The sequence below is a fragment of the Coptis chinensis genome, chromosome 7 (genome assembly GCF_015680905.1).
Source record: "Coptis chinensis isolate HL-2020 chromosome 7, ASM1568090v1, whole genome shotgun sequence".
Classification (NCBI taxonomy): domain Eukaryota; kingdom Viridiplantae; phylum Streptophyta; class Magnoliopsida; order Ranunculales; family Ranunculaceae; genus Coptis; species Coptis chinensis.
Window position 1 is genome coordinate 37045911 of NC_141462.1, and position 10866 is coordinate 37056776.

The following is a 10866-nucleotide window of genomic DNA, read 5'->3' on the forward strand; positions in this document are numbered from 1 at the left end:
GGTCGAGATGGTTAAGTAGCTAGTTCTACGAATCAATATATATTTGAGTAGTTGGGTACTTGGGTTTACGAGGTATGAGATTTTAATATATGTTATGGAAGTATATTATTTGATTTTCAGGTTATGACAGATTTTAAATTTATGAAATGTTGAAAATACAAAGGAAACTCTGCCGATTTTTTTTAAAAATGTGATGTTAAGTGGTGGTTTTATATTTGAGTTAAGTATATCATAAGATATTTTGTATTCTTGAAGTCATCTAGAAGAGGATTGTACCTATCTTTGGTCCTTGTCTTTTAGGGTAGAGCAAACTCTTCCATGAACTGATATGTACCAAGCTACATCCAAAGGGGTAGATGTGAACATATTATAGTAATTGAGATGAAAATTTTACTGAAGCCTCAAAGCAATTGTCAGACAACAATTTAAAAAACTTTAGCAATACAAGTATGTTCTCAATGGTTGCTTGTTTTTCTATTTTGCAGCATAAGCACAACTGAAAACTTAGTTGTTGCGCTCTAGTACGTTGTGTTGTCTCAAGCATACTCTACTACTTCCACCTATGCTACTCCTTCAGAATAATATGCGTCCCCTTAGTCTTATGGAGATTGGAATGCTCCATCTCGTGAGTATTCTACTGAATCTACATTTGTGCTACCTTCAAAGCAATATGCACCTCCTTGTCATTCTTATGGCGGATGGAATGAAAGGGACCAAAGTATGGAAGATGTTCAACCATTCTCGGACCATAGTGTGGACATGCCTCCACCTGCATGGGGAACTGTATGGGAACCTATGAGTCGACCCATTGTTGAGGAAACTAGGTATCCGATTATTGGTTACCTTAAATTGTGTGGCAAGAACTTGGATTAGTCAGCGTACGACTTGTACATGGAAAACTTTAAGAATTGGTTCGGCCAAACCCTCACTTGGAGCCAGTATTGTAATGCTTTTCTTTTTAAATATGCATTACATGGTGTCAAAGGCATTCAAGAAGGTCGCAAATCATTATGGCAATAGTCTTCTTTGTAATGGTTTGGAGTGTCAGCCTCTCTTGGTTTGGAATAAAGTTAAAGTGTTTTTATATTAGATGTCAATTTTTTATCATGTTTAATGGTTTGGAGTGTCAGCCTCTCTGTTAGTTTTGAGTAAAGTTTGAGTGTCTTTGTATTGGTTATTGATTTTTTTTTTTATCATGTTAGGGTTTTTGTTTTAATGGTTTAATAAATAAAGATTTCTTTTTATTCAATTTCCATTTTAATACGTACATAAATTGACTTCTAATTATTGTATTCTTGAATTTGTTAACAAACAACAACAGATCATTCCCAACTCATCTTTGATAATGGTTTCATGGAAATCAACAGGAGTTTGAATAGTTTACATTCTGAAACGAACGTGTTAAAGGTACAGTCATCGGTATTATTTACAACTATGGAGATAAATACAACAAATGATGGTAATGTTTCTGAAATGAAGGAAACAATATCTTACAATGTATTAAGGATACTATAGAGAAAATATCGTTAACTCGACATTGTGGAAGATAAAGTAAAAGACATTCAACAAAGGCTAGCAATCCATAATGAAGGCCTGGGGACTCAAGCTCTTCCACATGTGAGTCCATAATGTCACCGAGTAGTAATTTGTTGTATCTCATATCTTGTAATTTCATTTTGTGTAACTTTCATTTATTTTATTTCATGTATTTTGTTATGAAAGTGGACATGTAATGTTATTTAAGCGACCGGAAAAGATTTAGACGATCGTATCGGTCAAAAAGCTTAAAAGTTCGGATAAGTTATCTTTGCGAAAATTCAATGAAGTCCATTACGAAGTGCTCTCTCAAAGGGGGAATCAGAGAACTCTCGTGAAGCGTATAGAGTTCTAGATATCATTTTAAAATCGCCAAAAAAGTATGTCAACAACATCGGCCAAAGACATCACTTATTCACCAACTTTGAACCTTCTCGTATTTTAGTGCTTACAGTATCTTTTTACTAAAACTTTGCATGCACAATTGAGTGCTATTGTTGCACAAAGATAAAATTGTTTATATAAGCTGCATTTCCAGCAAGCAATTGTTTCAATAATGTGGGAAAGCACTTCACAAGCATTTCACAATTTGGGTTTGGTGCAACTTTATGTATCGTCCGAGAACGTGATCTTTGGCATCTTTGCTATCTTGTACCTTATTCATATTATTGAGAAAAAAATATAAATGCTTTTTGTATCAAGTATTTTTTAGGATCATAAACCTTCTCATAACGTTGACAAATTAGACGATATAAATTGATATTATTTGCACATAAATAAAGAAACGCCTAACAATCATTCCATTACAAAATTTTGGATCAGGTGATCATATTGAAAAACAAAAAGAAATATCAAGATCCGAGTATATATGTTGAAGGGGAACAAACACCTTTGAACACTTCATGTGGAACCACTTTTAATGATACAATTTCTCTGGCTACGGCTACATTTGTCTAATGTCTGTAGGATCCGTAAGTTACAAAATCAATGAGCTTGAGAGATGTCCACCATTCACTTTATGAAGCATTATACAAGAATCCAAAACCTTATTTCTTCACTCTATCCACAATACTTGTGCCTCTCGATCTTACAGAACTACGTAATACTTCATCCAGGGGAGATGCTTGTTGGTATGAAAAATGATTGTCCACCAAACTCTCAACGACACCATGAAGACCAATATAAATACTTCATCTATATGCCTCGAAAGGATTGTCTAGTCTCAAGCACTGGAGTCGATTCTCTAGAAGATTGTGGCCAGAAAGGTGATAGTGCAACAACTTTCCCAATTATGATCAGTGTCGGTGATATTAAACCTGCAGATGCGACTTCATCCACTAGATCCTTGACCTCCGCAAATACCTATAGTAAATGAAACACCACTCATTTAAGAGTCTGAGTTTTAATGATGATAATACAAAAACTTCTTCATTTCTATAAATGAGAGAAAATAACAGAAATGAGTTTTCGAAAAAATAGTTGGCTAATATATGCTTACCATCCGTTGCTGAGGCGTTGTCCCTCGCTCCACAGCAGCAGTTGGGATATTAGATGGCAGACCATTATGCATCAACTTCAGTGCAAGAGCTGGAAGAGTAGACAAGCCCATGTAGACAACCAAAGTTCAAAAATACTACAAGATATCCTCACCAAATACACACACATAAATTGAATATCCAAATGCAATGCAATCATCGATTTGAATTACAAATTAAATTAAAATTAAATTCATTATTCCAACATACAATCAAATAATTCGTACACAAATTCAATCAGTTGATTCAACATTCATTCATCCACACATTCTTCCAACTACTACTAACATATTAAACAGTTTACAAAATATCTAAATCAATATAAATTTAATATCTTGAACATTTTACAACAGATCTAAATAAAAAATAAAATAAAAAACATTAGATCTTACCATAGACAGTGTTGCATTGTTGATTTCAATTTTCGGTTTCCATTTTCCATTTTCGGTTTCGGTCTCGATTTTCAATTTTCTATGGGTTTGGATTTGGAGATCGTTTTTAGCTTTTAGATCCAAATTTTTGTGAGGAGTGAGTGAGTGAGTAAGGATAAGAAGATGGGGGAGAGAGAGATCCAAATTTTGCTGGAGAAAAAGGGTTGCTGGAGAAGAAGGTTTGGGCTGGAGAAGAAGTCGACCAAAATTTTGGATTTGAGATTTTGGTGCGAAATGACCGATATACCCCAATTGTTTTTGTATTGGGCCAAAGGTTTTAGCTTTTAGATCCTTTAAGATCGGGGATGTAATCCGACGATTCAGGGAGTATGAGATAAGAGTGGCACTCTAGCCTAACCTATATATATATATATATATATATATATATATATATATATATATCCACTTCCATAATTTTGTTGTTAAAGTGGAGTAGTGGAGTATATATATACATATCTTGGAAATGTTGAATCAATGAGAATTGTATTATTTTGATTTTTAGGCTATAACAGGATTTACATATTTTAAATGTCGAAAATACAAATGAGACTATGCCGGATTTTATAAAAAAAAATGATGATTTATCATTGATTTTAATTAATTAAAATTGAACGTAGTCCTATTAACGCCTTGTAATATTTCTTTAATCCTGAGGCGTTACAACCATTGTAGTAATTTGTGTGACTTTTTAAATATTTGAAATTTCAAATATGATTTTATAACGACATATAACCATCCTAAATATGTACAAATAAGTTAGTTAGTGTTTTTGAGCATTAGAAAGTAGTTCATATTAAAAGTATGACCACATTCAAAGTAAATATAGATGATTTTGTGGATATTTTATGCGATATTTGTTGATATATCACAATATATTGTGATATATCCATGATATTTGCAATTAGCAATACCCACACAGAGTCGGGCGATATTTTATGATATTTTTCGATATATCTCAATATATTCACGATATTTGCAGATGCCCCAATGTAATATATCCCTACATAGGGGGATATATCCTTGATACATATCCATAAATCAGAAGTCGATATTTTGCCCTATTATGATATTTTGTACTATGGTTCTGATAACCTCTTCTAATATTTGTTTAAAACTGCAAAAAAACTCTTGCAGTGAAGGCCCAAGTCCTGGCCCAATCCTGTACCTCAGGACATTTTTTATTATTTCCTGCTAATAATGAGTTTCATGTTTCCCCAAGATACCAGGCCAAATAGAAACAAGGACTCGGAGTCTCGGGTCACCTCCTAGAAGACATTCAAGAATAAATGAAGAATAAGAAAAAAAACTAATAGCAACCTTGTATAACCAGAGCTTAAGGTAAGCAAATAATTAATCACCTCTCAGAACATAAGGGACCTTTTGCATGATCAGAGATTCAGCTAGACCAAGTGCTGCTTCTGAGCCTTGATGGTTACTTTCATGCCAAACAACAAGAATGAGATTACCATCCTCCAAAAAAAAAATCAACTCACCAAAACCACCCAATAAAATATAATTCAAGTTGATTACTAAAGAGGATTTATGAGATTTGATGGTTCAAATCAATTAAAGAAAAATCATATTAATTACCAATGACATCATATTGACAAGAAACAAAGGAAAACATGATTAGACCATATAAGACTTCAGAAGATTATGTTCCAAACAATTATGGGAAATCCTGGAGGGTTTTATATGATGTAAAGTTGATAGCTAATAATGATTCAATCTTCCTAAGATCTAGCATAAGAAACTCACATTAACCACCACATTCATGAGCTTAGCCTTAAAGTATTAAAAAGAGTCATCATGTGATTTGAGAGCTAAAGGTTGAAACCAGTAATAGAATACATATGATGCAAGAGGCAGAAAGAGAAGTTGAAATACATGAATGCAAAGATGATGGTTGATTCCGAATCTCAAATAGTAAAAAATCTAAAAATTACATGCATGTTTTATTCTAGATAAAACTTTGACGGAAAAGGTCACAATTTAATTTAAAAACTAAATTACATCAAAGTCTTCAACATAGATTAGAGGATAGCACAGTATGTTTTAAGTCATTTCCTAAAAGAAAAAATTGATAGTGTCATATATAGGACGTGCTTTTCTGTCTTCTCTCCTAAATTGTTAGGTAAGACTAAAGAGGCATTGACTCGGGTGCAGCTGACCTAACCAAGGTTGAGGTAAAACTCTTACGTTCAAACTATTCGACCCCAACTCCTATTCTTCCATTTTGGCGTTTAAAAAATGTTTTGAAGATCAGCAAATCTAGACTATCTTTATATTAAACCCAAATTTCGCTCAAGTCTATTGGTATGAATTGGAATGAGAGAATAATTTTCCTATTCACATTTCTTCATCCTCTTCCAAATGATACGAAATGAGGGACTTAGGTGTTCCCTTCTCTATTTTTTTCTCATGCCCACTTCTTTTTCTTCTATGTCAGCTTTCTCTTCTCCTTTGATGAAATATCTTATAAGAATTAAAAGGAAGAAACCTTGGCAGTACTTAAGTAAAGTAAATATGTTCAAATTTAGAGCTTAAATTAGAATGCGTAATAAAAGTATAAAGTGTGTGAGAATAAGCCCTCCAAGAAACTATGGAACGAATGTCTACTTAAAATATATATCTTAAGGTCCCGTGTATGATCCACTTGTGACCCGGGCTCACCAAGATTATTCTATAGCCTTTTCTCTTTAATAAGGAATCACTATTCTCTTGTAAGTAGTTGTCTTTTCTATATATAGTACTAATTCAATATTATCTATTCATCAATATTTCAGTATTAGGGTAAGATAGAGTAGGGAATGTCAAGTAGCAAATCTCATTATAGAGCACGCTGGAAGTAGAAGAATTTATCAAACTAAAGACGTTCTTGGGAATGACTACGTTCTAAAATCTCAATTTAAGGGAGACTGTTGGAATTACTAAATTGAGATTTAGTACTCGTTGTTAGATCTCAAATTAAGAGAGGATGTTAGAATTACTAATTTGTGATATAGCTAATTTGGTTAAATTAGAGTTGGAGATTAATTAATTAATTAGAAAGTTGTGTAATTAGCAAGTATGAGTTGCTATTAGGAAACCAAGTTGATATTGGCAATACACTTAAGATTAGAATTGGGTTGGTATTAGAAATTTCTAATTAGTAGCTTATGCAGAGTGATATAACAAGTAACACTCAATACTCACAACAATGAATAGAACAATCTTTATTCTAATTAATAATTTCAAATAAAACAAAAGTCTTCTCTAAAACCCTAACTGACTTTTATATAGGTGCCTAAAATACATGCAAGAAAGAAATAAAGGACTCTTGCTTTGTGACGTCCTTAAGCCCAAACAAAATCTACTGGAAAAAAAAATAACAACTAGTACTTAAGATTATAGGGGCACCTGCCCTTCAATTGCACATGAAGTAGGGGCGCACATAATTAGTTCCCAAATGTGCATTTTATTATCCTTATATTGCTGCATTACATTCCCTCTTACGCTTAACGAAAAGACAACTCATAGTTTTTATTGCCTTTTTCATATTAATGAGTATTTTAGACCACTTATCATAAAAGTTGCGTCTTAGCACCAAAAGGAGCCTTAATCACGCTTATTATGAAGACCAGTAGCTGCTATGGAAAAGTGCTGAAAAAGTCAAAGTCAACTGATCAAAGTCAAAAGTCAAATCCCTCAAATCAGAAGACCAGAGATGCATGGAGGCCCTTATCTCTAAATATGATGACTTTCTCCCTAAACCTACCTTGGTCAAGAAGAAATTAAACCAAAAATCAAAAGCAAAAGTGAAGTGTGAGGTGTCTAGTTTGTAATAGAAAAGGGCAAATCTGTAAAAAGCAAAAGTAGGGGTATATAAGCTAAAAGCAAGGGAGAGAGAAATCATCCATTGTCTTAGGATCCAAACCATTTGGTTTGTTTAATTTCTTGTCTTGTTTTTCAATTCATATTTTTACTTTCTTGTTATTTTATTTTATTTCAATCAATCTTGTTTACTTTTTCTTTGTTTCAAGCTTCAATCTATTTTCCTTTGTTCTTATTTTAATGTTTTAATTAATCTTTACTTCATGTTTTCAAGTCATTTCAATACAACAATCAAGCTTTTAAGTTTTTCTTAGCTTAGAACCATTCTAATATATACAAGAGTCTACATTTCTTCTTCACATCTCCCTCACTCAAACTCTAAACAATTTAGAATGAACCTCACTCTTAAACAAACTTTTTGAAGTATACTCACCACAATCTAAAGCTTCAGCACACCCTCCTTTTGCCCACATCCAGCTTTGACATAACTCAGGTTGCATCATTTCTCCGTCTTGGGAGAAATTCGACCTCGAATTTGACTTGTCGTCATATGAATAACTATCACAATAAGGAAGAAGGTGTTTCACATTGAAAACATCCTAAGTATGGATGTGATTGGGCAACTGTAACTTGTAAGCATTGGAGTTGATCTTGCCAATCACCTCTAAGGGACCAATTTTGCAAGGACCCAACTTGTTATATTCACTAGCAGGAATCCGATCCTTAGTAAGCTAGACCAACCCAACAAAATCTCCAACCTCAAAGCTCACATGTCATCGATGATGATCAACAAATAACTTGTACTTGGCATTAGAGTCAAGCAAGTTCAGTTTAGTAAGTGCATGAACATCCTGAATATGCTTAATGAAATCCTCGGCTTGACCATGAATGCGGTTGAGATCCAGAACACGAGGATTAAACCCGTAAACAATCTGAATTGAAAAGGACTATAACCTGAGCTTCGATTCACGGAACAGTTAAAGGCAAACTCAGCTTGAGGCAACTCGATTGTGCTCCCACCGCCTAGTGTTCTGACTTGTCAAACTGTGAAGAAGATTCCCCAAAGAACGATTCACCACCTCTGTCTGGCCATTTGTATAACATAATTTGAACAAGAGCTTCACACATTGAAAAGACCGTGAACTTGTTATGCATGTGTGAATGTGGATTCAGGTAAGCAATAGGTCACCCTTCTTCCCCGGAGTGTTTAGTCAAAATCAGCATTGACAAAGTTCAAAAGTTCTTGAAGCTCCCGTCGTGCTCCAGCACCACTGCTCCTTAGTGTCAACATAAAGTTTTTGTTATCATCTACGATCAGTGATTTATGCCTTTATCCATCCTCAAATCTCTATGTAGCCAGGCAGCAATCTCAGCATCATGACACTCCACTTCCATAGGACTTCTAGTAGCTATTGGAATTACTAAATTGAGATTTAGTACTCGTTGCTATATCTCAAATTAAGGGAGGCTGCTAGAATTACTAACTTGAGATCTAGCTAATTTGGTTAAATTAGAGTTAGAGATTAATTAATTAATTAGAAAGTTGTGTGATTAGCTAGCAAGTATGAGTTGCTATTAGAAAACCAAGTTGATATTGGCAATACAAGTAAGATTAGAATTGAGTTGGTATTAGAAATTTCTAATTAGTAGGAATTAGTAATTAGAGAAATTATATATATGTGTGAGTGTCTAGATATTAGCAAGAAGAAGTGAGAGAATAATAAGAGAGATGCATTGTTGAAAAGAGATTGATGTATCGGTATGAAGTGGTAACTTGTTAGTTTTGTTGTTCATGAAGTTTAATATAAGTGGTTGAATTGAGATAATAAAGTTCATTTAATTCAAATTTGTCTTCTACGCATATTATTCAATTTTGTGTATTTGAATCAAAGTATTAGATTCTACACCACACTACTAAAAAAAGGGGTTGTTGTGTCAGTTCAGAAAAACTGGTTGTGTCGGGTATATAAGAAACTGACACAATAAACGTTCTTGTGTCGGTTTGTATTGGGAACAGGTTTCTTGTGTCATTTTACTGAAAACGGACACAACAAAACTTTCAATTCTGTCACTTTTATAGAAACCAACAGTACAAATCAAGTTGTTGTGTCGGCTTCTGATAAAAATCTGAGTTAGTTTTCGTAGTGGTTCATTAGACCGACACATCAAAATTTCGTAGTGAAATGTTTCAGAAATTAAGAACAAAATATTTCAAAGTCTCTCTCCTCTCTTCTTTCTCACAGAAAAAAGAAAGAGAAAAACTCTTCAAAATTCAAACCTCTCTCTCTTCTCGTCTTTGCCACCGACGCTATTGGAATTTACAACTCCCACATCCACCCCACTCAAACTCGTTCTGGCTCCATAGTTCTCTGAAACCGCCTCCACCTATGTTGCTCGAAATCATACTAAGGTAATATCTCGTATTTTCTTCTTCTTAGTATTTTCAATTATGATTTCTTCTTCCTATTTTTCTCAGAAAGCCTGATTTCTTTAAAGAAAATGAGATTGGGTTTTATTCATCCCCAACTACACTCTAGATTCTACCATTAACTCAAAGATGTCTTATTTTTGACATAGGGATTCTCGATTAGAAGTTACTGATGTTTCTCTCCGACTTAATCACCCACTTAAACGTTTTGGGAATTTCTGAAGAAGCTTGGTTAGCAGGTAATTATTTTTATCCATTTTTCCTTTGAATGGTTTTGATGCATTTGGATATTCTTGTGTTTGATTAATTGCCAAAATGGCTTATTTTTGTGAAATATATTGGGATTTCTATGTTTATTTGTTTTTTTAATATTAATATTATGATAATCTTTAGGCTTTTGTTATGAATCTATTTGTTAAATGTTGTAGTTTTTTCTTTGTGATGGGTAAAGATTTTGGTAGTAAATGTATGGCCTGTTGCAGAAACTCCTTGTAAGATAAGTTGAATTGCAAAAATAGCCATAGTGTATATTGTGCATTCGACTTATAGTAGCACCATGTGTCTTGTTGTTCAGTGAACCTCAATCATTGATTCTTATTTGGAAGACCCAATCAAATTTGATAGCATGAAAACTATTGGAAGTTATTTAACCTTTTCATCTTGTTGTTACTACGATTATTACTTACAAAAAAAACGTTGTTACTACGATTGCTTAGGAGTGATAATTAACGTGCTCTCCTCCTTTGGACATTCTGTGTACTACTTTATATTAAGCAATTGCCCTTTTGTGTTACTATCTTTGTAGCTAAGGATTAGATACTAGACTAAGACTAGCTACTAAGCGTTGGCCCATTTAGTTGCATGCATGAGACCCCATTTAATTGTAAGAATTCTTCAGTAGGTTAGTTATATATTGGAGCTTAAAATTTGAGTTCGATCAAGTTGAATTGTTATGGGTTGCTGAACTATGAACTTTCATTAGATTAGCTTTGGGATCTGGTTTTAAATTTACTTGAACCTTCGGATATATTTATTTCTTCTTCTATGAATGTGACTTCTTTGTGTTTGCCAAAGAGATATATATGTGTCTTTTACGTGGAGTCTTGTTGTACTTGGAAAAACA